This window comes from Cydia fagiglandana, chromosome Z (genome assembly GCF_963556715.1).
Source record: "Cydia fagiglandana chromosome Z, ilCydFagi1.1, whole genome shotgun sequence".
In the NCBI taxonomy this organism is placed as follows: Eukaryota; Metazoa; Arthropoda; class Insecta; order Lepidoptera; family Tortricidae; genus Cydia; species Cydia fagiglandana.
In genome coordinates this window covers 15,306,340-15,332,940 of record NC_085959.1, presented here as the reverse complement: position 1 = coordinate 15,332,940, position 26,601 = coordinate 15,306,340, and the positions used below count along the sequence as shown (strand labels likewise).

General features: G+C 37.2%; 1 protein-coding gene across 1 annotated transcript in view; it reads left to right on the top strand.

The window, feature by feature from the left end:
• LOC134678915 (amyloid beta A4 precursor protein-binding family B member 1-interacting protein) overlaps nucleotides 1-26,601 on the top strand; it is a 79,764-nt gene that overhangs the window by 8,416 nt on the left and 44,747 nt on the right. Inside the window, exon 2 of the mRNA XM_063537660.1 lies at nucleotides 23,786-23,829. The gene's annotated coding sequence lies outside the window, so the exon portion shown is untranslated. The remainder of the gene's footprint in view (nucleotides 1-23,785; nucleotides 23,830-26,601) is intronic.

Below are 26,601 nucleotides of genomic sequence, written 5' to 3'. Positions count from 1 at the left end.
CTAATAATACATCACTACAAAACATCAATCACATTGAAGCTTTTATCTTTTATGAATAGAAAATATTAATTTACATTAAACTGCCACAAATTTAATTGGTTCTTCGTCATAATAATCTTAAAAAAGACCAATAATTTGTATGTAATGAAAAGGTACCTTGTGGTTAAGTTACATGATGAGGCATGATGATGATGGAACAGTTAGGATAAACTAATAATATTTTGGGGTAAAGATGTTATAAATCGTCTATTTCTTATCAATAATATATTTTGGTTGCCATTGAAGACAAGCGGCATTGAGGTTCAATGACCTTAGATATTCCATAAGGTAATGCGTCGGGTATTGGCATTTTTCAGCAAACCAATGGCTGATTTATTGCATGCGACCAAACCAAATGAAGATTATTCTAGTTAAGAAAGACTTGACGAGAGTAACTTTAGTATAATAGCAGGCTACTTGGATTTATAATGTCGGTCGATGTACGGTTATAATATTTGCTAGGCGCCCCAACCAGAACTGAAATTATCAAATTAGTTTTGCAGAATGCTAATACAGTTCTCTACCAAACTTCTTTTCCCGTATTGACTAGTTTTTTTGGAAATTTTCAACCTTTTTTCCATAAGGTACCTTTTTACTAAACTCTGAGACGACGTTACTAGGCTCATAACTAACTTATAACAAAAATAAAAACAGGTAAACAAACGTTACGCACTAAGGTTTGAGATCACACAATAAAAAAAAATTGAGCATTTTTTCACCTCTTTACAAAACATTTCATAACTCCGAAACTAGAAACCCTCATAAGGTACCTTTTCCCGTGGAACGTCACATTTTAGTACCTAAAAAACCTACATAGGTACTGACGGTACTGAGATATATTGATTCCTTGTTTGTGGTGTTGTTGTCAACTGCATTCAGCTTGGATTTCTAAGGAATAAAATATGTAGCTAACATGAACAGTTTAATACATCTTAGGTACTCTTAAATATTAATATAATAATAATAATAATAAGCCCGCAGGGCAGCTTGTGGCGAGCTGTTGGGGAGTAACGACCCCACGGACCCGAGTGCTCCCGAGAGTCGGTCAGGGTCTCCGTCTCCGGCGTGTCTTCGTCGGTCGGAGTGGACCCCAAGGGGACCCGCAGGACTCTCAGCTCTGGCTTGCCTTAATTAGCTGTCCAGAGAGGAGTCGTTAGAGCTATATGCTCCAGGGGTGGAAGTGAAAGATGCATAAGACGCGAGTTGGCACAGTGGCTGGTAACAGCCACTGGGTAGAAAGCGGCGCACACCTCTCGACACCCCTGAGCCGCTCACACCGATGTTGCTCCTGGTCGTCTTCGCGACGGCAGTTTCAGGGGTCCATCTAGTCAGCGGCAAGTCACCACCTGCCTCGATAACATGTTTTAGCATTGTTATGGCAGGTGTCCGGACTTCTCTACAATAGCCCAGTCTCATTGTCCATCCAAACATCAATCCATAGACCGGTATACTATTCACTTTTTCTACAATAGTCCCAATGCCTGCTGCGACCGGTTCATGGGTGTTTATTGTTGCGCCTGTGAACGGGTTCCAGCAGGCGTTCTACATGACATTAAAGCTCTCCAAGGGGCCTCTACGTGTTGGATCTGTGTCCCCACGCAAGCCTATCAAAAAACCGGGATTATAGGCCCGTGATATCCAAGGAGATACAAATAATAATATTTATTTATTTCCTTTGAGTACAATTTTAACCTTACAACATGTTGTTCGTGAGAGTAGGAAACGATTCCTCCGTACTAGTAAAAACTGTATGACGGCAGGAAGCACCACCTCTCCCGGATCACATTTAATCTAACTAAGTCTAGACGCAGTATACATAGCATTTATGCATTACTAAATATAAATATATGTAGCATTATAAAAGATAAAGAAAGAAAAAAAAAACATAACAAATGGTAAGGGAAATAAGTGTTTATGTGTATGTGTATGTGTGTGTGTGTATGTGTGTGTGTGTGTGTGTGTGTGTGTGTGTGTGTGTGTGTGTGTGTGTGTGTGTGTGTGTGTTGGTGTTATCACCAGTGAGATTCTAAAGACTGAGAAGGATAAATGGATGTATATATGTAATATATGAGGGAAGCACAACGTATATACAAAAATATGAAGTAAAATATATCAAGCGTTGCATGAACTGATGGTTTAAGTTTTAGGAGGAAGATAATATTTTTAAAAGTTTAGGCATTATTCAAGTCAGTGTTTTTCTATTTATGTTTTTTAATTGTAATTAATTAGGTTTAGACAGAAATTTTTAGAAGTTTTTCAGTTTCCTCGTAATCATATAATTTCAAAAAAGAGGTAACGGCCACTTTACACCGGTTCACTGTTAGCGGGGTTAGGTTGATCTTTATGGAGATCTTGTTGTACAGAAATGGGCCAAGGAAAAAGGCAAAGTCATGTGCAAAGCTAGTTCTACTAGGTGGATTGACAAAAATCCGATTTCTCCTTCTCTCAGAAACTGTCGCAGATGGCGCTTTCTGGTGTTGTTTTAATATCACGGACTTTATAAATAGTTGTCTTACCGATAGAACATTAAATTCCTTATATATAGCGGTTGTTGAGTATCTGAAATTTTTAAATGTAGCCACCTTAATAACTGCTCTTTGAGCTCGTTCAATTGCAATCATATGAGACTTTTTAGCACCTCCCCAAGCTTCAATACCGTATGATATGATGGACTGGCATAGTGCAAAATACACATTCTTGACAACACCAGGATCCCTTAAATGCCTAATGTTTTTAAATATATGCATTAGTTTTCTTACCCGAGAACATAAAGAATTAATGTGGTAGTTCTATTTTAAGTTTTGATCTATATTTACACCAAGATATTTTACAACATTAGTTGCTTCAAGTGTGTAGCAGTTACAGGGAGCTGTGTAAGTGTCTGGACAAGTGTGGGCTTGGAGACAAAAATTAGAAGGTTGCATGGAGTTCTTTATGCTAAACTTAACATATTTTGTTTTGTTTAGATTGAGAGATAGGGAATTATGATTGAGCCAATTCATAACACGACACAGGCCTCTTTCCGCAGTGCACTTAACATCATGCCATGATGGTCCATCAAACATAAGCACAGTATCATCAGCAAAGGTCACAATAGCGGCATTTTGGAGTTTAAGGCGACAGAGGCCATCTATATATATTAAAAATAAAGTAGGGCCAAGAACGCTACCCTGCGGTACCCCGAATTTTACGAGCGTCTCATCACTTTTATGTTCACCTATTTTAACCACTTGAGTTCTGTCAGTAAGATAGTCAGTGAAAAGTTGGTGAGGAGTTCCTCTTATGCCTAGGTTCAGTAGTTTATCAAGAAGGATTGGGATAGAGACAGTGTCGAAGGCCTTGGCTAAGTCAAGGAATACTCCTACGCATTTGGATTTGGAATCGAGTTTATTGACAATATGTCCGACAACGTGATTAATTGCATCTGTAGTTGAAATATTATTTCGAAAACCATATTGATTACTTGACAGTAAATTAAAGCTTTGCAGGAAATGTATAAGACGTTTATTTATAACTTTTTCAAGGATTTTAGATACAACAGAAAGTAGTGAGATCGGCCGGTAGTTAGTGACACTGTCTTTATCCCCCGCCTTGTAGATAGGAACAACTACAGACCTTTTAAGCGCTTTGGGGAATACACCATTGGATAAGGCTAAGTTACAAATGTGAGCAATGGGTTTAGCAACGGAGGAAGTTGAGAGCTTGAGAAGTGCAGATGTTATACCATCCCAACCAGTAGAAGAACTATTTTTTAGTGTCATAATTATATTTGTTACTTCAGTTTCATCAGTAGGCAACAATACTAGTGAATTAGCTGGGGTCTCTATACAAGGTTGTTCATTAGGCACATTAGAGGGAGTGTGACAGAGAGGTGTAGTAATATTCGCAGCAAGCTCTTGTCCTATATTGGTAAAATATTCGTTAATAAGGTTGACTGACTCTTTAGGATCTGATTTATTTTTAATTAGGCTAAGCGGTTCAGTTTGAGGTTTTTTAATATAACATATCTCTTTTATTACATTCCAGGTCTTTTTTAAGTCATTTTTGTGCTTATTGATCATGTCGCGTTCATAATTTCGCTTTAGTTTATTAAGTATTTGATTACAAGTGTTTCTATACCTCTTATATGAGATCTGCAGGATTTGATCTGTAGGATACTTTCGCGATTTTAAATGAAGTCTGTCTCTGTGTCTCATACAGCGAAGTAAACCAGGCGTTATCCATGGCTTGTGTCTTCTTTTCCTATTTGAAGTCCTAGTAATAGTCGTGTTTTTTTCTATAATGCTGGCGACAGTTGATAGAAAGTTGTTTGTAGACACATTAGCATCACTACAATTTAAAATAGGATTCCAGTCAGTACTTAAGAGATCCTGTGAGGCAGCTTCATAATTAATTTGGGATCTCTTATTCTGTGTCGAAGAGAGAGTATAATTTGTTGTAATGGCCGTTATAACACAGAAGTGGTCTGTTAGACTCGTTTGATACACTAATGTAGTAGTTGGGAGGTTAGTTTTAATAATTGAGTGATCAAGGCAATTGTTTTGCCGGGTAGGGAAATAGTGACTAGGCATAAGTCCATGCATGGCAACCATGTTCAGCAGGTCGGAGCATCTCTGATCAGATGAGTCATGTTTGATATCAATGTTAATATCACCCATTAATACAACATTTTTAAAATTTCGAATCGAATGCATAATTTTATCTAATGTAGTTAAAAATCGGTCAATATACCTATAGCAGGGCGGTCGGTATATACCAAAAATGGCAATATCTTGATCAATTTTAATCAGTAAACAGTTGGCATCTTCAAGGTCAGGTTCACACACTCGGAAGTTTAAGTCGGATTTAATATAAACTACCACACCACTATTTTGGTTAATTCGTTTCAAAGTAGAATAACATGTATAATTGGGTAATATGGGAAGTATCAAATCATCCAGATCCATCCATTAGTACAGATGTTGTGCGTAAATTGTTATCCATCGTAAAAACGTTCGTTACTAGAAGTATTTGAACAAATTAAAGTATTTTTCATAAAAATCAGGGGTATTATTTCAGGGAGCGCCACAAGCCTTCAGTAAGAAGTGCATATACTTGGCACCTGCCGCGGTAGCAGAGGACGCTGGTTTGATTCCAGCCTGGGGCACTGGAGGCATGCTCACTTTTTCCTAGTATATGACATTTATGTCAGTTTAAAACGTTCGTTATTTGTCATGCTACTTCAGTACTTTTTGTACCGAGACTGGCTGCAATAGCAAGACGCGTGCGTACATTTCCGTGAAAATACGATGGAAAATAATAATTACCTAACTAACACTCTTATAAATTTACATTGAAAATTTGTGCAAGGAAATGAGTTACCAATAGGTAGTTGTACATATTACAGGAGGTTCCAATCACTAACTTTTTTTTAACTTAGCAATGTACTATAGTATTAAAGGTCATCTGCTTCCAGAAATATATACAGCCTTTGATTTGTAAATCAATGTATTCTGCTTTTCCAATTAATTAAACTTATATTATTTTAACAAAGAACCAGCCGTTACATCTCGATCATCTTCCCTCTCTAGAATACCCGCCTGTTATTTTTTTATTAAAAATCAATTCTTACCTACATTTTATTTGTTTTATTTTTAAAGATCGCCAGTGTTGCTAACAGACGGCCATTCTGTTGTAGGAATGTCCCCATTCCGGTTAATGCTCGGCCATTCTACACAAGGCGTATGGCCTCATACAATTATTTTATATCTCTTAACAATCAAGAATTTATTTACAATAAACACATTAACAAAACTACTATTCCAAAATGTAACTTTAATCTTATACAATACATCATTAATAAGCATATAAAAAACTAAAATGAAATAAAACGTTCTATGGCAATGTATCACTTTGATATAACATAACGTTGATTATGCAAGCAATTATTTCAGAAATTGCACTCATCATCGTCGATTTAATCACACAATTCTTCAGCGTAGACGTCGCTTCTTTGCGAGTGTGCACGTCACCGTCGACGAGATCACGCACTCCTTCTTATGTGTACACGTCACCGTAGACGAGATCACACACTCCTTATGTGTACGCGTCACCGTAGACGAGATCACACACTCCTTCTTATGTGTACACGTCACCGTAGACGAGATCACACACTCCTTATCTCATGTGTATCCGTCACCGTAGACAAGATCACACATACCTTCTTTGTTTTTAATGTGTATCCGTCACCGTAGACAAGATTACACATACCTTCTTTTTTTTTAATACATAGTTTATTAAAATGTCTGTACAGTATAGTTTATAAGGATAATACTTAATACTTATGTATAATTATGTAAATAAAAGACAAATTGCTGTGCCCTTACAGGGTACTTAAGTCATATAACTATTGGCAATAAAATTGTTTGAAGTTGAAGTTAATCGCTTATCAAAAACGTCAATTCGTAAAATAGGTAACAAATATTAATCAGAAACACCTTTATTCCTTTATTTTTGTAATCTCAATACTTGTACCCTGTACAATGATTGTATATTTTTTTTTATAATTTACTGGCACTACTTACATATGCCACTAATATTGTATTAGTGTATAGTTATTTTACACTACTCCAATATTATTTAATAGTTACAAGTGATATTCCAAATTGTACGCGTGTAGTTGTTAAAATTTGTATGTAATCAAAATTAACACATACCTGAGGTTGTCTAAACGTTCTTACCACTTCGGATATATTAAAGGTCATCTGCTTCCAGAAATATATACAGCCTTTGATTTGTAAATCAATGTATTCTGCTTTTCCAATTAATTAAACTTATATTATTTTAACAAAGAACCAGCCGTTACATCTCGATCATCTTCCCTCTCTAGAATACCCGCCTGTTATTTTTTTATTAAAAATCAATTCTTACCTACATTTTATTTGTTTTATTTTTAAAGATCGCCAGTGTTGCTAACAATAGTGCGCATGGAAACGTGCCATAGTGAAGCCTGTAGGGTAGGGTTCTAGCCGTTCTAGGGTTAAGTTAAGATGGGTCGTCAATTCTTAATAAATATTGGGACGTGCGCGTTGTCAACCGGAAGACGCTTCCGTCGCGCCGGCGCGGCGCGCGGCGGCGGCGCTGACTCACCCCCACTGCTTGGGGCCTATTCAAACTTACACCTGCAACTACTGGGATATTATACATAACTGTTGTAAATGTTGTACTGACTTGCCCATCAACCTAATCAGCCCAAAAGTGATTCTTTTTTTATTGAAATAATTCATCCCTTTAAAATGGATAGATTCTTGAAAAACATTTTATTTATTTATTTTATTTATATATGCAAAAATAAGAAGACGCGAATGCTGAAATTTATATAGTACAGTAATTTTTAATTACGTGGCATAATCATCAGATATAAAATCAAAAGGCTACTAAGGCACAAGATGTACCTCTGCCACGGCCTTTATTTATAACTTAAGTAACTCATTTATTTTGAAAACGAAAGTGCCTAAAATAACAAAGGTTTCAATTTGATTTTATAAAAATAAAGAGCATTTATATGGTTACGAAATCACTACAAAGTCCCAACTTAAAGCCAGAAAAATGCGGGTGATTTTTAAACTCAGCGGAATTGCGAGAATGGAGTTTTTATGGAAGACTATTTTTAGACAGATTAGCGTCACGAAGCGAGGGAGGGATTCTAAACCGCTCCGCACATAAACTGACTCCGGACTTAGGAACATATCTACTAAACACAACTATTAAGTCCAGTCCATCAGTCGCGATCGCAGTGCTTTTCAAGTTAAGCGCTTTAAATTCCTATTAGGTAAATTGTTAAGAAGCAAAACTACGAGTTTATACGAACCACTTACGAGCCAAAGGAATATAATCATGTATTAGCATCACATACCACACAGAAACACCTAAAAAATAGGTACCTTGTTGCTTAAATAACCGACTTTAACAAATCAGAAGATAAATTCTGTTCGTTCTTGTAACATGTCAATGTAATTTTTTTGGAAGAGCTAACTTAACACTCAATTAGCATGCAAAGCCTTCTGTAATGATTATCATTCAGAGTGTAAATCATGATGCTATACTAGGTTGAGCATTGTTTCATTGCACGGTTGAATTGAAATGTCTACCCACAATTATAAAACAGTGTTGTTAACCAACGAACTGTGAGATCAAGCTGTCAAAACGCCAGGAACATTTGCAGCTCGGTCCAAACTGACTGAACCAATTATTCCATCCAATTAATTATTTTATAGTTAAGTACATTCAACTCCATTCAATTACATCCTACTGAAAAGCAGGATGAAGTAATTCTTAGCGTTACCGTTGCGATACCGTTAAATGCATAAATAAAATCGGGCAACGGATACATCGGAGAAAACATTGTCTCAAATTACATAGGTATTTTGAAAGAATGAACGCTAATAAGATATAAGAATCCTATACCTACAGTTATACACAACTATAATGAGCAAATACGTAGTATTAATTGTTCTTTTCTTCTCGAGGTTCCTTGTTCATACGATGGATGCCCAGTAGGCAGCGGTGTTGATAGCCCTGGTTGTCGCGTACCCTTAGGCCCAGAGGGCCTACCGCGAACAACGTTCGACATGTTGCCTCCCTGTCACACTTACTTACAAATTTACAAGTCCGAGAGAGAGGCAACACATCGAACGTGGCTCGCGGTAGGCCCTCAGCTCCGAGCAGTGATGCGGGCATTCGAGGCAGTAACATGCGCCACAGTCACAGTAGATATTAATTTAATTATTTGCATGTGTATTAATTAATAATAAAACAGATCATATTTGCATTGATTTAGTTTGATTATGATGTTAATCTTCTATAGTTTTCTAATGGAGTGGGTCGTTAGCGCCTACTCATAATGAGTAGATAGGAATGTTTCTCGAGGATACGCCCACTACACGACCTATTGATTTAAACCAAACTTACACAACTAATATTTAACCCTTTACTAGGCCCATAATAACTACCGTGTCTTCATACGTACTGTATATACTGTTACAACTGTATTGAACGCCTTGTAAAAAATGTATTTACGAAAGTCGGAGATGTTCCTTTAAACCCTAAATAAAAATGTGGGTTACAGTTATCCCATCGCCTGTCTAAGTAATTAAATGTCATACTCGATTTTGTCTCATTATATTCTTGATCAGGCGAAGGGATATATTCCTCCCACATCTTATATCGGTTATCATAGTCAAGGTTTAACTCCAAATCTACTACGAAATATTATATCAATCACTGAGAACATTATTCGCTCTAACCCACATCCTAATTCTGGTCATACACAATAATGCATGAATATTTAGCAATGTTTATGATTACATTACCTTTCAACACTCAAAATCTACAAAATATAAAAAAATTGTTCATAGAAATTAAGGAAAGTGTTCGAATTCCTTCGTAGTTTGCTGAAATTAGAGTTCTTTTCGAAATTTAAACGGCTGCCAAAGATATATTACGCGATTTAGAAGCGTGTTGTGAATGAAGATCATAAAATACTATTTTCAGGGATTGACAAAATATTTTGTAGAAGGTTTGGAGTAAAATCCTGACTACGGTAACCGATATAAGATGTGGGAGGAATATATCCCTTCGCCTGGTAAAGGGTTAAGGTGTTCAAAAAATAAAGTTATGAATATTCCCTTTACACAAGGTCCTTTTTTGTCCAATATGTAGGTACATAGAAATCATCCATACCAAAATTTAGAGCAATTAAACATTTAGAGGTCGCAGCGTGCGTTATATATTTTTTTATGACGAGCGAATTTCACAAGTTTAGGTTTCGAATCGAAGAAGTTACTAGAAAATAAAGGCCTCAATATTGCTAATTAAATTATTGGCAACCGTATTTTGATCTTAAAAAGCGCTACGATAAAACTGCTGACTAAACCTACTGCACCTTAATGGTTGACTGGTAAAGACTGCTTTCAAGTACGCCGTTTTTAGGGTTCCGTAGCCAAATGGCAAAAAACGGAATCCTTATGGATTCGTCATATCTGTCTGTCTGTCCGTATGTCACAGCCACTTTTTTCCGAAACTATAAGAACTATAGTTACTAAGATTTTCACACAAAAATAGAAAAAAACAATAAATTTTGGGGGTCCCCATACTTAGAACTGATACTCAACATTTTTTTTCATCAAACCCATACGTGTGGGGTATCACTATCTATGGATAGGTCTACAAAAATAATATTGAGCTTTCTAATATCATTTTTTCTAAACTGAATAGTTTGCGCGAGGGACATGTGTGTCCCCCCCCCCCTGTAACTTCTAAAATAAGGGACAAGACAAGACAAGACAAGAATGCGCCACACCCAGCCGGGGACATGCCCGCTCCGGTCAAACCGGCATACCAGGGGACGAAATTTGTGGGGAGTGACACGCTCTGGGATGGGAGAGGGATAGAATCAGCCGGCTATGCAGCCTCAAGCCAATATTGGAAATTAGGAGGGGTAGGTTATGTCGTCGAAGGAGAGCGTTGGTGACATGCTGCTCGTCGTTTCCGCTTCGGTCTTCGAGATATCTTGTATCAAGTAGGGTCGATGCCGTCTTGAGGTGCCGTTTGCTCGTCGATTCGAGGTGTTTGTTCTTCTTCGTCTGATTCGCTGTCGGTTTCGTCCAGTTGATATATTTCTCCTGTTGCTTTGATGAGTTCGTCTTGGTCGTAATGGTCGTCTGCCATGTTGATCCACTTAGAGGGATGCCTGGTGTAATATTCCATGTCCTGTGTCAGTGAGTTTTTCCAAGTGCATTTTTAATCCTTTTGGTTATTATTTTGCCGTTCAATATATTGCGAACCTTATCGGGTCACGGCGTTGTTCCTGACATTTACTAACCGTATCCGATATTTAGTGACCATCTGTTTTATTATGTTCACGCTGGCGTCCTACAGATAAAGACAATGGCAGGCAAACAACCCTTGCGTCCTATTGTCTTGCTCGCTGTATCGCTGTTAATGACCGTATTTTGTAGAAATACTATGAATGGTGCCAGATGTGTACCAGTCTTTTACAACTAAATTGCGTTAGTATTCTTTAAAATAATTTATCTTGATAAGGTACTGGGGGGATAGTTTCAAAGACACAAGCCCCTTTTATTGAACGGCGGATGCGGATATTTCGGGTATTTCCAGGGAGCGATATGCCTTCGGGTTGTGAGTTGGTAAAGTAGGTAGTTACCTACCAAAGATCGTTATTGTTGTGTGTCAGTTATAATATAATATAATGTATTTTACTAGAAGTATTTGAACAAATTAAAAAAGAACCCTTGCATCCATAGAGCCGTGCATAATGGACAATGGTTTATGGTTTCCGTATGTTTGACAGAGTGTTTGCCAGATGCATGTAACCTTTAAAACGATTACGTCAGGATGTTTTTGAAAGTAACTTCTGACTTTGTTCGTTTTCTTTTTTAGAAGAAATGAAATGCTCAATGAAATAAATGAACAATACTTTTATGTTAACGGGAACGTTCAGATTACCTCAACTGAACGAAATCTTGCTAGGTTGAGACCGGTTTCTTTCTTTCTTTTTTCTTTCTTTCCCATGGTATTTATAGAAAGTATGTAATAGACTAATATTTATGCCTATAATGCGAGTGAGCAAAAAAAACTATGACCAATTCTCCTCGCTAATGACCATACGGACACCAAGCAATACATGGACCTTATACTTTCATACCTCGTACTCCTTAATAATGCCCTTATTTCGTGTATTCTAGAAGACTAGTGAAACAGCAAATTTAACTTGTGAAGTATATTGATTACTTACATTAGTACCTACTTACATTACTTACATTACATAGTAAGTACCTAAATAAGTGGGGTAAATGAAGGTCTCACTGTAGATATGTATATCTGGTTTTCAGCTACTTATTGGCTTTTTGGACTTAAATATTGTAAATATTCTATCGTCTTCCTTATAGTTATAATTGAGTAAGATAAATATACGAATTATTGACTTAATTTTGACTAGATTAGGGTCGCTCTGTATCTAGGTGTTCGGCTACTTATTCGCTATTTTCTTTATTCTAAATATTCTAGTGTTTTCCTATGTGTTATTTTCAGATAAGTTCAGTTTATTATATATGTAGGTATGAAATAGGTAGTAACGTGATATTAGTAAAGCGTGAATCTAGATTCAGCTACTTATATTCGCTTTCTGGCCTTATTCTCAATATAGGTACCTTTTCTGGAGGTTTTCAAGGATAGATAGGACTTGTAGCCGGTGTATAAATATATCCTATCTTAATTATTCAATCTGGTGGGGACCAGTAGTTACCTATGCTGTAACTATTTAGCTACTTGATTACTATTTGGCTTATTCTAGGGTTTTCCTATGTGTGCCTAGACTGCCTAATAAACCTAGTTGCTATTAGATAATATTTATGCTCAGATTATAAATTAGTGTCTTAGTAACTTAGTGGTTTAATGAGGTTGGGGTCGTGTTATATTTAGCTAGGTACTTAGTCGTTACTTGGCCTAATTTAAGGTCCTACTGTTTACCTGCGTGTGATTGCGGGGTGGATATCTACGTTCAATATAAGACTCCGTAACTTATTGTGTTAGTAACTTATGAGTTACATTGAGGTCACAGTTTATTCCGCTGCTTAGTCGCTAATTTGTCTTATTCTAAATATTCTAGTCTTCCTACGTGTAATTGCAAGATGCATTTAAAAGTAATGAGGTTCGTTAAGGTTATACTATATACCTATTCAGGTACTTAGGTTGCCTACCTACTATGTCGCGTAGGAACTTAGGCTTAGGGCTTGAGCACGTCTAGTGCTTAAGAATAACAGAGTAGGAACGGTCTCACCAAATTTGACTGTGATGATAGCCGCGATCATGCGCTCGTCGCGGTTGGCGTGGACACGGCTCGCACTCACTTAGTTTGACGCACTGGTACGCGGAAATATTATATGACCGGGTTGCACTGATATATGTAATATATAAATTTATAAGCACTGTCACGAAAGGTTGGAGTTGGGCAAGAACGCGTCGCGAGAGCTTTGGTTAGCGCGCGTCGGTACTTAGATGTTTGTGCCGCGATTGCACTAGCATCTGGCGATGGGTGACTATTGTTCGATGGGATTTTAACGCGTTTATGATTCCTTTGTTTCTCCCGGGCACGACCGTCCACCACCGCATCCCAAACGAGACTCAACTTCTAAAATAAGGGAATGATAAAATTAAAAAAATATATTATGTACATTACCATGCAAACTTCCACCGAAAATTGGTTTGAACGAGATCTAGTAAGTTGTTTTTTTAATACGTCATAAATCGTAAACAGCATTTTTATTATGTTACTTGCTGCTGCGAAACCCTTCATGGGCGAGTCCGACTCGCACTTGGCCGCTTTTTTTAATTTTTGCATTGTGCAATGCAGTATGACTTGTGATAAACTGTCAAAGGTAAACTGTCAAACCGAAGCGTAAGCATTATACTTTATCTACTTGTTTCCATCTATTATTACGCTATATCTATGTACTTAAAATATAGGTAACAATGTTGAGTTCAAATCTATTGCTGTGCTCCAATTGGTATTATTACATTGATTAGTAACCAACAGTTTCCCCGTGATTGCCTTACGCAATGCAGACTCTAACTTGGTCGATTCGAACTCTGAGATACGTCAAATATTAAGTCTAGATACGATATATCATAGACATATCTAATCCATATCGTATCTAGACGTAATATTTGACGTATCTTGAAGTTCGAATCGGCCCGTATGTCCGCTTGCTTTTTGCTAAGTAAGTACCTACGTATCTATCTGTCAACAAACAATGCTAACCGCGATGTCGGGTTACATCATTGGAGCTAAATACTCTTTGGTAACGAGTGTAATAACTACTGATTAACTACCAGGTCGCTAGTAACAGTGATAAGAATTATTAGTAGCTACTGTGCTACTGTTACAATCGTCTCCTACACACTACGGAAGGAACATTTATCAATTGCGAAAATTATGATAGTTATGTATTAATATCTATCATAATTTTCACAATTGCTTACCTATACTTCGTAATGTTTTCGAACTATTTTGCAATCCAAAAAAATCAAAAGCGCGACCAAAATCGGAACATGATTGGAAGTATTGAATTCAGAATTATAGCGCCGTGAGTTCAGTTCAGATGGCAGCTCGCTATAAGCACTGACTGAGCGTATACAGCCGAGCGTGCCTGGAATCACGGATATCATTGTTATATTTTAGTATAATATTTAGCAAAAAATTATCAGTGAATTCGATCAAAAATAAAATTATGTATGCCTTTTTCAAAACCATTTTTGCAATAAATTGGTAAAAAACATCGTGGCTCGTTTTACACCATGTTTGCGATTGTTTTCTATCTAGCGAAAGATTTTTAATCAGATTTCGAATCGGCGAAGTTACTTAGGCCTCATGATTGCTATTCTTATTTTTCGGCAAGTTTATTATGATTTTAAAACTACGATTTTTCAAAAACTCTGCTGGCTGAATTAACGACACCTCAATATGTGGTTGCGTAATCGATATGGAAAAGTAAATTTATCTATAGGGCAGACAGTTCAGCTCGTCTCTGATTAGTTCCAAGCATCGATGAGATTAACACATTAATTGACAACATCTAATTAGGTACCTATTTCAAGTGAGCCAAAATGCAATGTTGTAAACGAAATAATATATAATATACTTGGTGGAAACGTTAGGGTCGTGGGGGCCCAGCGCCCGGCGCTTATATATAAGGATTTGGCGTCGCGTTTGGTCGATGCCACGGGTGACCAAAGGGCTGGCCAGTATTTTTCCCAGAGAATTAGCATCGCTATTCAACGGGGAAATGCGGCCAGCCTGTTGGATACACTGCCTGCTGGCGGTGAGTTGGAGGGTCTATTTTATTTGTAGGTTTTTTTTTGTTTCTTATTAATGTGCATTTTTAGAGTAAGTGAGTTGACGAAGCCTGTTGCGGATTTTATCGCTGTAGTTTTTTATGACGATGCCTGTAGCTGATTGTAAATTTGTGTTTACCTGACGAAGCCTGCGTTGCGGATATAAAAGTTTGGTCTCTGAATATAGTCTCATAGCAGGTGGCATTTATATGAGATCTGTCAGTGGGTTTGTTGCGTGTAAGAGCCTGGAGCCGGTGTGGCAATGTTGTGAAAGGAACGGAGGCTCTGTGTCGGTGGGCAGCGCCTCGTGGGTGGACCCGTTCCCAGCTAGTTTTCTCGCAGGCTTGTATACTTTAGCGTAATATGGAAGCACAGGAATTTAATATCGTTCTATGTTACATACTCGTATTACATGCTGATTCAATAGGTACGTACATATAGCTTAGCTTAGCTATGCTTAAGAATCTTATGATTGGTGTGCTTTTAAATGATTAAATAGACATAAAATTTTAAGGACACAAATTTAGAATGTAGATTGAGTAATTTTCAAGTCTTGTACATAAACACTAAACCTTGCCCTCCAAGACATTGGAACAGTTAGGTACCTCCTACAACGCAGTAGATAGGCATTGGAGCTGCTCAAATACCGAGAACTAATAGTATGCAATGTCCTACTTCATACTGTATTGTAGGACCAATAACACAGCGATAATGCATTATGGCTACGAGAAAGAATTCACGCTGTTACTGATACCACTAGATAATATCGCTACCGCCTGTGATGAATTTATACGTACATTTTTACAGGTTTCGCTGAAACCGTAGTTTACATCGATAGGCCATTAGACGATTAGACGTAACCAGTTTGAGCTGATCGCAGAACACCATATTATCTAGGTATAGGTAATTTCTTCCCACACACACTCGCTTTTCACTGTCGGTCGTCGTAACATTCATAACTAACCATTTCTAGCCCACGTTATAGAAATGTGCGGTCATAAACATTATACTCGCGTCATAGCGGGCATGCATGGTGTGGGTTCGGCGAACTGGGAAGTCTGGGAACGATGGTGCGCTTTGCTATACTCACAGTTATCTAAAATAGTGACTTTATTCTACTTAAAGTAAGTCTTCGCACACGTAAATTTGGTAATCAAATTTAGCCCTATAAGACAATACCAAAGTGATAATTATGGCGTTATGAGACTTATGAGGTAGCTGACTACCATGCTGGAGTTGGGAGCCCATAGATTAAAAGTACCCAATTAATCATTGGTAGATATACGAAATCTTAAATCAACAATTACAGTCGACGAGTAGAAAAACAATAAATTGGCCGAGTGTAAATTAACACAAGGCGAAGTTTTGACACTAAAATATTTTAAATCGAAAATAAAAATACTAGTTACTATAGTGTACCAAAAAAAAACCGGCTCCTTAGCACACATTTGATTGAATATTATTTATAGTTCTGGGTTGGGGATTTTTTGATTTCTATATTAAACATTATGATAGCCTTTACATACCTAATACATTCGTCATGCGTCAATAGTTTTGTTTATTAATGAGAAAATTCTTCCGTATGAAGAATGACAATTGTGTTGAAATTTTCAATATGAAACGATATCATGGAATGACCTTACTGCATCTTTTAACACTGCGGCAGAAATGCCGGCGTCACCGCGGCCGTCGGCGTGCGTGCGCTCGGATTGTCTCCATTATGCGCCATATGTTTACATTCCCATAGGAGATTGTCGACGTCAAACGCGCTTCAACGTCGTTAATGTTTGGGACTTACGATGTATTAGCTTTATCGTGGTTAGTTCCCTTCGTAGCTGCTCCGTCCTAATTGTTTTATCGCCGAAATAATAGGTTTTTTGGCTTGCACGTGAGATACAGATGGACCGACATCGCAAGTCTGTAAATAAAGTTCGATTTGTCAGCCTTCAGGTTTACAAGCTTATTAGATATATGTTCCAATTATGAAATAGAAATAAAATATTATAAAACAAAATATGATAGTTGCGCTAGCGCCTACTGCATGGCAAGCGTGACAAGTTATGCTAACTCACGCTCGCGCTCGGTACAGGGACGGGACATCCTTCCGGCGGTTTTGGACCCCAACAACCGCGCAACACGTGCCGCGACTTTAAAATAACTCTAGCGACGACACCAACGTTAAACGTCGGCAATATGTTAGAGAGCACTATATTCAATTCACACAGTCGTCGTGCAATAAAATCGACTCTGTTATTTAGTGTTCGTTCATATTTGATAATTTACAGTTTGAGTAGTCTGGTTTAACGCATGTATTTTATGTTAAACGCGAGCGGCTCTCAATTGAAACTGAGCCCGTATCTGTTACAAGGACATGCTCAACAACATACATGTTTAGCTGCGGGTACCTACTTTAATTAAGTGATGGACAGATATGCGGCACGTCACCACCGCCTCTTGTCCTGACGTATCTACCTAGTACCTAATAATGCCAATTGCCAACTGTTAAAATATTGCGCGCTCGTTCCCAATTTAGTTCTGCTAGCTCTCCATACAAATGTTGAATATTATAATTATTATAAAGTTCTGACTTCTGATCAAACTTCGAATCACTAGAAAAACGTCGGATTCGCCCACCGAGTATTCCGTACTAATTTAACTTATTTTTTTATTATATTGCGATTTTGCCATATTTATAGTTTTGAGATTTTTACTTGTACTTGTAGTTTAAGAAGATATTACTTACCATATTGCATAGTTCTAGGTCAACGGGAAGTACCTACCCTATAAATTTTTATTCTCATGAGTGTCAAAATGTCTGGGTTTTTTTGCGGCATATTCGACCCTAATTTTTTTAAGGTAATTTAGAAGTTTGAATTTTTCAAAGCTTTAAGGGGCTATAGAATAGAGGTCTGAGTATATGGTTTTAGTTACAACTCGATATCGCAACGCGTTCCCGACATAAAGGACGGACGGACAACAAAGTAATCCTATAAGGGTTCCGTTTAATTCCTTTTAAGTTACGGAACCCTAAACAATAAAAATATTCGTATTTATTCTATAATACAAATAATAAATTACTTTATAATAAAATTTATACCTAAAATTAAAAACTGAATAACAAACTTAGAATAAAGTAACCAAAAATTAAAACTACCTACAAAACTAAAACTAATACCTAAAAAAATATAGAACTACATTCTTGGCACTATGCCCCAGGGCCCTCTCTAGATATAGATTTTTAGGTATTTTTTTTTAGGTTTAGTTTTAGTTTTGTAGGTAAAACTGAATTAATTTAAACTAAAATACGTCTAATTAAGGCTCAAATAGTAGTTTAAATAAATATTTCAGATTAATTGTTTGTTGACCTATAATAAATTTATGACTTAATTGTAGAAATTACTGTAGGTACTTACTTACATTGATGATTTCATATCACAGTTTAATAGGAATAGAAATTTTACCCACGCACGTTAACTTACAGAAATGGTCCTAGAACTGAACGTTTATGGTATCTCTGACGCTAACCAACTGCTCTTCTCGAAAAATTTTGTTTTGCCTAGCTGCCCTAAAATAGTTATGTATATCCTATGTTTAAATTTTGTTCGCTATTTCTCTTAGAAACGCAGTAAATACTTAGTGGATAGTGATAAAATGCATTCTTGAGCGTGAAAAATAACAAAATTGGTTGAATAATAGGTACTGATACATGTGTACATTTTTATGAATCTTGTTTAAGTTGTTTGAGAAAATCGCTTTTGGCATATTACTTAATGCCTCAGCGGAAACAGGGATTGCATATAACCAGAATGACTAAGTAGGTAGGTACCTACCCTACGATGTGTATTGTTATGCAAACAATATTACTTCATTAAACAAGGATATGTAACAAGACATCGATTATAGTTACATTAAATTACTTACCTATAATACATAAGTATAAGTATAATAAGTATAAGTATTTATTTGCAAAGAATAAGTAGGTACAATAGTGTCTTAGGTGGTAAGTGACAATTGGTTGCTTATTCTGCTATTTGTACTATACAAGTTGTACTAGCATGCAAAAATCTTAAAACTACTCCTAATCTGGCTGTATATCTTCAGAGAGGAAATCTTTTACACTGTAATAGCTTTTATCAGTCAATAGCTTCATCAATTTATTTCTAAATCTATGTACAGGTAGTTCTCTTAACGTTTTTGGTAGTTTGTTAAAAAGTTTCATGCACATAACAAAACAGTGATTAGAATATAGTGCTGTCCTGGGAACACAGTTATGAACCAGCCTTCCAGGATCCCGTTGATTTCTAGTAGAGGCGCTTTCAGCTGTTGTAAATAAATACATATGCTTTTTTACAAACATGCAGATTTCCAAAATGTATAAACATGGCAGCGGTAAGGTTCCAAGTTTTTTGAAGGATGGTTTGCGTGTTTTGAATGGGGCTATATTACAAATAGCACGTACACATTTTTTCTGTGCTACGAATGGAATATTAAAATTCGTGCAATTTCCCTACAAAATAAGCCCATATCTTAACACTGAACTAATATATCCATGATACGCTGCTAACGCTGTATGTAGGCCTGATGAGCGTCTTAACTTACGTAGTACATATACAAATCTATTTAGTTTACAACGAATATTTCCTATTTGTGCTTGCCAATCCAAATGTTTATCTAAAATTAGTCCTAAAAAACTTACACTTTCCATTTCTTGAATTGTCTCATTTCCGTAATGTATATTAATCTTAACATCTTCGCCAAGTTTGGAGTTAAATTGTATATAATTGGTTTTACTAATATTAATTTGCAAATTATGTATTTCCAGCCATTTTATAACATTACTTAAGGTCTCATTAACTTTACATTCATGTTCTTCAATATTTTCATTCTTTTTTGATGTAACAATAAAGGATACGTCATCAGCAAACATAACAGATTTATATGGAATTATATCTGGTAATTCGTTTATATAGGCAATAAATAATAAAGGTCCAAGTACACTACCTTGCGGTACACCAAAATCGTTACATTTGAGCTCCGATCTGAAGCCGGTTTCTACATTAAGATCGTTGAGTTTTACAATTTCTACACATTGTTTCCGATCTTTTAAATAGGTTCTTAGCCAGTTGAGTGAAAGACCTCTTATACCATAACTTTCTAGTTTGTCTAAAAGTAACGAATGGTCTACAAAGTCAAAAGCTTTTGACATGTCTAGAAAAATATACATATATACTTTCATACAATAATATGTCACCAGATTATTGTTGCCTAGTTTATGCGGGTGGGACTCGAGCAAAGATTTAAGCCATTGTTGTTAATATGTAATAATGGAATTATTTATCTTATGTAGCATGGTCAATACTTATAGTTTACCTAATACTTCAAATTTTTAAGTACCGCAAACAGTGCCCCATTTGCACCCACAAGCTTACTTCTCCGAAGCTCTTTCTAAAGCTAAATAAATTTAGTACCTATATGTATCTTTATTTCTCCTGGGACAATATCTGCAGAACAGAATCTAGTGTAAAATAAGGATGTTTTCAAATTCATATCATACACAGTCGCTGCAAATCGTGCAGATGTCGCTCGTGACTTGGTTGCATATTCCCGCGAGTTCGCCGACAAAGGTACCTCAAACACATACTTAATGAGCTACATGAAACAGTCAGTCTAAAGCCTTCTTAAATTAGTTGTGAAATCCGTGGAATATTATTGGAAATTGGAAATCATTTAATAATCATTTAAGAGTACAGAGTAACACGTTTACGCAATGAAAAGGTAATTAAGAATCAATGACACTTATAAAACATGTGAATATAAAAATACAAATATCAAAAACCATGAGTGTTCTTATTACAAATAATAAAAAGGTTTAACAAGCCTTACTTGCCATTGAAATAGGTAAAAAAGTTAAACAGCGTAGAGTATACAATTTAAGTTTTCTAAAGAAACCTCTTCGGGATTCCACAAAAAGTATATTTGCTATCAGCTTAAAGTCCCGATGCTTAATGACTTGTTTGCCGTTCTGATTGTCGACCCATCGACTAAACGATCTGTCCGAAACATCTCGAGTCCGTGACTGTCTGAGGACATTGTCTCTCTCGACCCACGCACAAGAATATCTTCTTGTTTGCTTTTGGTAATAATGGACCCACATTTACTCACGTATGGGGTTCTCGACGTCGTTAATGAATATAGCTTTTATAATTGTTCTATTCACAAAATAAGTGCATTGTTTTGCATGACGTGTACAGCTTCTTCCTGCGACTTCGTCTGCTTCGGCTGCGTCTGTAGGCCTCAAACGATATCTCTGTATAGCTACTAAGTTTCCTCTAAATCGGTTCAGCGGTATAAGCATGAATAGGTAGACAGTTACCTCTTCATTTATTTGGTTATAGACTACATATTAGGGATTTAAATTTAACATACGTGATTGAATATAACGAAGTACTATACAAAGCAAGTAGTTAGTAGTCCTGCAGTTTATACTGCTCATTATAGCCAGCAGATCGACGTCTTCGCCAACAACAACAACATGATCAAATTGTTCCGTGATTGCAATTTCTGCTGCAGTTGTGACTATCAGTGTCTGCATGATCACGGCTTTGGGCGACGGGAATGCCTTCTATTTCCAGGTATCGTTTAAATAATGAAATAAAACTACTTTTGAGTATTTTTCTCATTACTAAAAAATGCTTCTTGTGAAATGGTTGCTTCAATAATGTTTGACCATTCCACATCACAATTTCAGGCCCTAACTTCTCTTTGGCTGCTCTGCGTTTTCGTTCTTAGTGTTTCACGTTTAAATTCATTGATCAAATTGTTCCGTGTATGCAATTTCTGCTGCAGTTGCGACTATCAAAGTGTCTGAATCATGAAGGCTTTGGACAACGGGAATGCCTTCTATTTGCAGGTATCGTTTTAATAATGAAATAAAACTAGTTTTGAGTATTTTTCTCATTACTCAAAAATGCTTCTTGTGAAATGGTTGCTTCAATTTGACCATTCCACAATACAATTTGAGGCCCTAACTTCCCTTTCGCTGCTCTGTGTTTTCGTTCTTGATGTTTCACGTTTAAATTCGTTGTTAAAATTGTTCCGTGTTTGCAATTTCTGCTGCAGTTGCGACTATCAAAGTGTCTGCATCATCACGGCTTTGGACAACGGGAATGCCTTCTATTTGCAGGTATCGTTTTAATAATGAAATAAAACTACTTTTGAGTATTTTTCTCATTACTCAAAAATGCTTCTTGTTAAATGGTTGCTACAATTTGACAATTCCACATCACAATTTCAGGCCCTAACTTCCCTTTCGCTGCTCTGCGATTTCGTTCTTGGTGTTTCACCTTGAAATTCATTTATCAAATTATTCCGTGTTTGCAATTTCTGCTGCTTGTTGCGACTATCAAAGTGTCTGCATCATCACGGCTTTGGACAACGGGAATGCCTTCTATTTCCAGGTATCGTTTTAATAATGAAATAAAACTACTTTTGAGTATTTTTCTCATTACTCAAAAATGCTTCTTGTGAAATGGTTGCTTCAATTTGAACATTCCACATCACAATTTCAGGCCCTAACTTCCCTTTGGCTGCTCTGCGTTTTCGTTCTTGGTGTTTCACGTTTAAATTCATTGTCGTGACCGTCAAAAACAACGGTCAAATTGTTGTACTATTTTTTAATATACTTAAGTACCCAACATATCTTTGACAAATGTTGTCAAAAGTCATTCATTCCTTTTTGCCAAACAACTTTGTGATGCAGATAACCGCCATTTAAGCGCTACCATCACTACATTTTGCTCTGGGATTAACGTGAACATTTCGTACAACATAGATTTTTTAGATTTTCGCATCCCAAAACCAAACAATAACATTGGATATGGAGATAGTTCATATTTTAAGAAATCTTTTAGTTTTTCTAGAGTAGTTCACTTATTAGGTGTTGAATTACATTTTATTTTGAAGTATACTCGTAAAAGTACATCCGGGATGTCGCTATCGGCTATCACGCTGTCCACGATTAGTTGAATAATAAATAACCTTCCGTCAGTGTCACGCGGGCTGTTGGTACCAGTAAGTACCTAATGCAATCTAATGTACCTAATGTCGACATAAAGTTAATGTATTTATATGAATAGGTCGGACCCGGGTGGGTATTTCATTTCCAGGTTTCAATAGATATTTTTTTATAGGGTCAGCCGCATTAGAGGGAAGCCAATGCTGTCAAACTGGTTTAACTTGACAGACATTCAGACGTAGGTACTCTATGAGTAACCACTGATGAAATTCACCATACACAATGATAAATTTTAAAACAAAGCAATCATAATGGTAAAAGAAACATTGATTTGAGAAATTCGATTATTAGATTGCCTCCAAAAAACAATAGGTAGGTAAAGGCAGGTAGGTAGTTAGTTGTGTATGCACCTACAGATTTTACAAAAATGGCAAACGTGTACAAAACTTACCATATCGCTTTACATAAGGAGTTACGAACATTCATGCCAACATGTTTATAGAAAAATATATCTGTTGTAAATTGTTAGTGCGCCATACACGGCCTTACATGGCCTGCGGTTTCCTGCTTGCAACATTTAGCTGCCATGAATGGAAATGGCTCGTACGTCTCTAAGCCAGCACCATTCCTTTAAGTGCTTTGCGAGCTGCATTATAGAACAATATATTTTACTTTACCTACTTATCCACATACTATACATAAGCACAAGTCATGGAAAGGTAACCAATAATCAAGAAACGTGTACAAATATTATAAAGAATTCAGATCCTTGGGCAGGCGAAGTTAAAGAAAAATTAAGTTAAACTATAACTAATGTATACCTTCTATCTTTTATTTCAGATATTGGAGGGAATGCAGTTCCAATTACCTTCTTGAAGTAGCGGGTGAGTAAAATAAGAGTGAGATTAGGTTATTGAATTAGGTAATTGTGGAATCATTTTTCATTACACTTGTTCATAAATTACTCTTATTATTATTTTTATATTAAGTTATTATTATTTATATTTATATTAAGTCTTAAAAGTTGTATGATAAAGTTGTAATTCCCAAATCGCCGGATATCTCGACCGTTTTTGACCTTGTAAGGCTTATATAGTATTTATATTATAACGCAATATGAGCGAAATTTTACTCTGGCTCCGATCTCACCGACCGGAGGCTAACATCCATCCCGCACATATTCAATACGGAGCTAACTCTTTGGCGCAATCGCAATTTGAACTCTTTTACATATGCATATGTATAGGTGTTCAAATGCTACCTATACATATGCTATTATAGGCATTTTACCTACATTATAAAGCCGAGTTGTGTTGTTGGCTCATTTTCGAACGCACCGAGGTGTAGGTACTTTGAAGCTCACGGGCCGAGGGACACAGCAGGCTTCAAAGGGCGGACACCCGCGCAATTACTCTTTGAATGACGAATCTCTCCCGGGAATCGGCAACGTTTACGGTTAGCCCTGTTTTCATGGGGGCCGCCAGATTTAAACCGACTGGCTAACTCCCAGAACTGCGTAGTGTACATGAAGGTATCAGCATTACGTACTGGGATGTATATTTTGGGATATATATTATCAATGTTAATTAGGCTTTATTATCTGACTTCTTCTTGGACATTACAATGTTCTTTTACCGGCTTCTTTATTATACATATGGCTGGCAAGGAGTGGCAAGGACTTTCCGTTCTTTTTTTTTAAATTTAAACTAAGGACTTAATTACACATATAAACACAGGGTCAGGGGATATATGCATGTAGTATTACATTGGATCATTGTATATTTATAACATGATAAGTTCTTCTAAGGCGTTGATACGTAGGTATTTATTGTTTGATAAATTTCTCTACAAGAAAACAGCTGCGTTACATAGAGTTACAACATTTGTATTATTTTAGCGTAGCCTAGTAAGTTCATTATTTTTTTACAAATAAAGAACGTTAGTATTTACCATCCACACTAACGATCTTTACGATGTATACGTGTTGGTAAGGTGTTCAAGCCTACACTGGCTTTGCAAACTGTCTGCTGAAGTTGAGAAGCCAGCGTATGTGTGATAACCGCTGCTTTGTTAAAACCGAGTTGGCCGTTCGTATGCCGCTGCCTCTTTGTGTCGTTGTTAACAGTGTACCTGCGTGCCGGGAGAGTGAAATATTGTCATTACGTTTGTAAAAGATAATAGGCTGCGAAGTCACTAACCTACTAACACGTATCAAAGTCTGGTCTAGCCATCTGGATAAAGCAGTAAGTGCAATACATAGTGTTTCACGCCCATTAGCGATGCGCGCCGGCAATGTAATTTTCGTCAAACATTTTGTTTACTTCTCTTCAACATGACACTTTCCGGCCTAGATCGGCAATATAAGTTGAGCGCGCGCCACACGCTTCCTTTATCTATCAGTTATTATTGTTTTAAGATTGTATGTGAGAAAAGCCCTATACACGCCTCAGCCGGGGTGTGCAGGTATGTTATATTTTACTTATATAATATATAAAATGTCATCGCTTCGCTCGGCTCTTTATATCACACTCGGCCGGTAAATTCCCTAATTCCCGGGCTTCGTACGTATTATTGATATTGTGTTTTGTTCTATACAGAGATAATGGTTTGCTTAATACTTTTATGTGGTGTTAGAGGCGAGATTCACACCGACGTGTCGATGTCGTGTCGCGCCGTGTTGTGTGTATAACTGTGTACACCGGCGTTCCTCAGGCGTCGTTTGCATCTCACTGCATTTGTAAAATAACGGTACTCCGCCCTTTTTGGAATAGAATTAATTTACAATCGCTTAAATGCGAGTAGCATGGAGTGCGCCCTAACACATGAACGACGGAGACGACTGATATTAGGAATGCTATCGATCGTTTAGTAATTCACTAAACTATTAGGATTCGCAGTTAATTACTCGCAAGCGGCCATTGATTTGCGCTGGTCGTCAGTCCATTCAAATAGCGCCGCCTCGCCTGCCGTCCCCGAAATTTTGCATTAAACAATGCGCCCGGTCGAGTAATGTGAATAGTTATGCAAACAGAAGGGAGAAACTGTTTCAGTGAGAGCTTTGCCATCCGGTCTAAATATAAGCGGCGGAGACAGCTGGCGGGGCGGCGGGCGTCGACCCCGGCAACCCAGACCTTGCAGCCGGCCAGCGCCGGCCACCGCACTGCTCAGGCTTCCTGAAGGACCGCACCCCTTGAAAATGAAAAACTCCACCCAACAATCAAATATACATACTTAGTACCCACAAGTAGCATTTCCTCGACACAAACGCATAGGCTTATGAACAGGACACGGCAATTTAAGACAATCTGCGAACACAACCCTCATCGAAGCAACTGACTGTCGGCTAACAGTATAAATGAATAAGTGTCGGTATGCATTACTTTGGCGGCTTCTGTCGATGTCTGTGCCGCGAACCCGCTCGTTAACGCTCGATTACGCTCACATGACGTTACAAAATCTGTTTGCAGGTCAATAGCACCGTTAGTTGAAGGTCTGGGCCGTTGCTCACCCACCTCCCATTCTCTTCTCCGACACCCACCCTCACGCCGGATACTATTTCTGACACCCACGTTCATCCACTTACCTTCTAGCTTCGAATTAATGGCCAAGCAGGCACCTCGGTAGGTAGTATCGAAACAATTCTAAATTGGACTAAT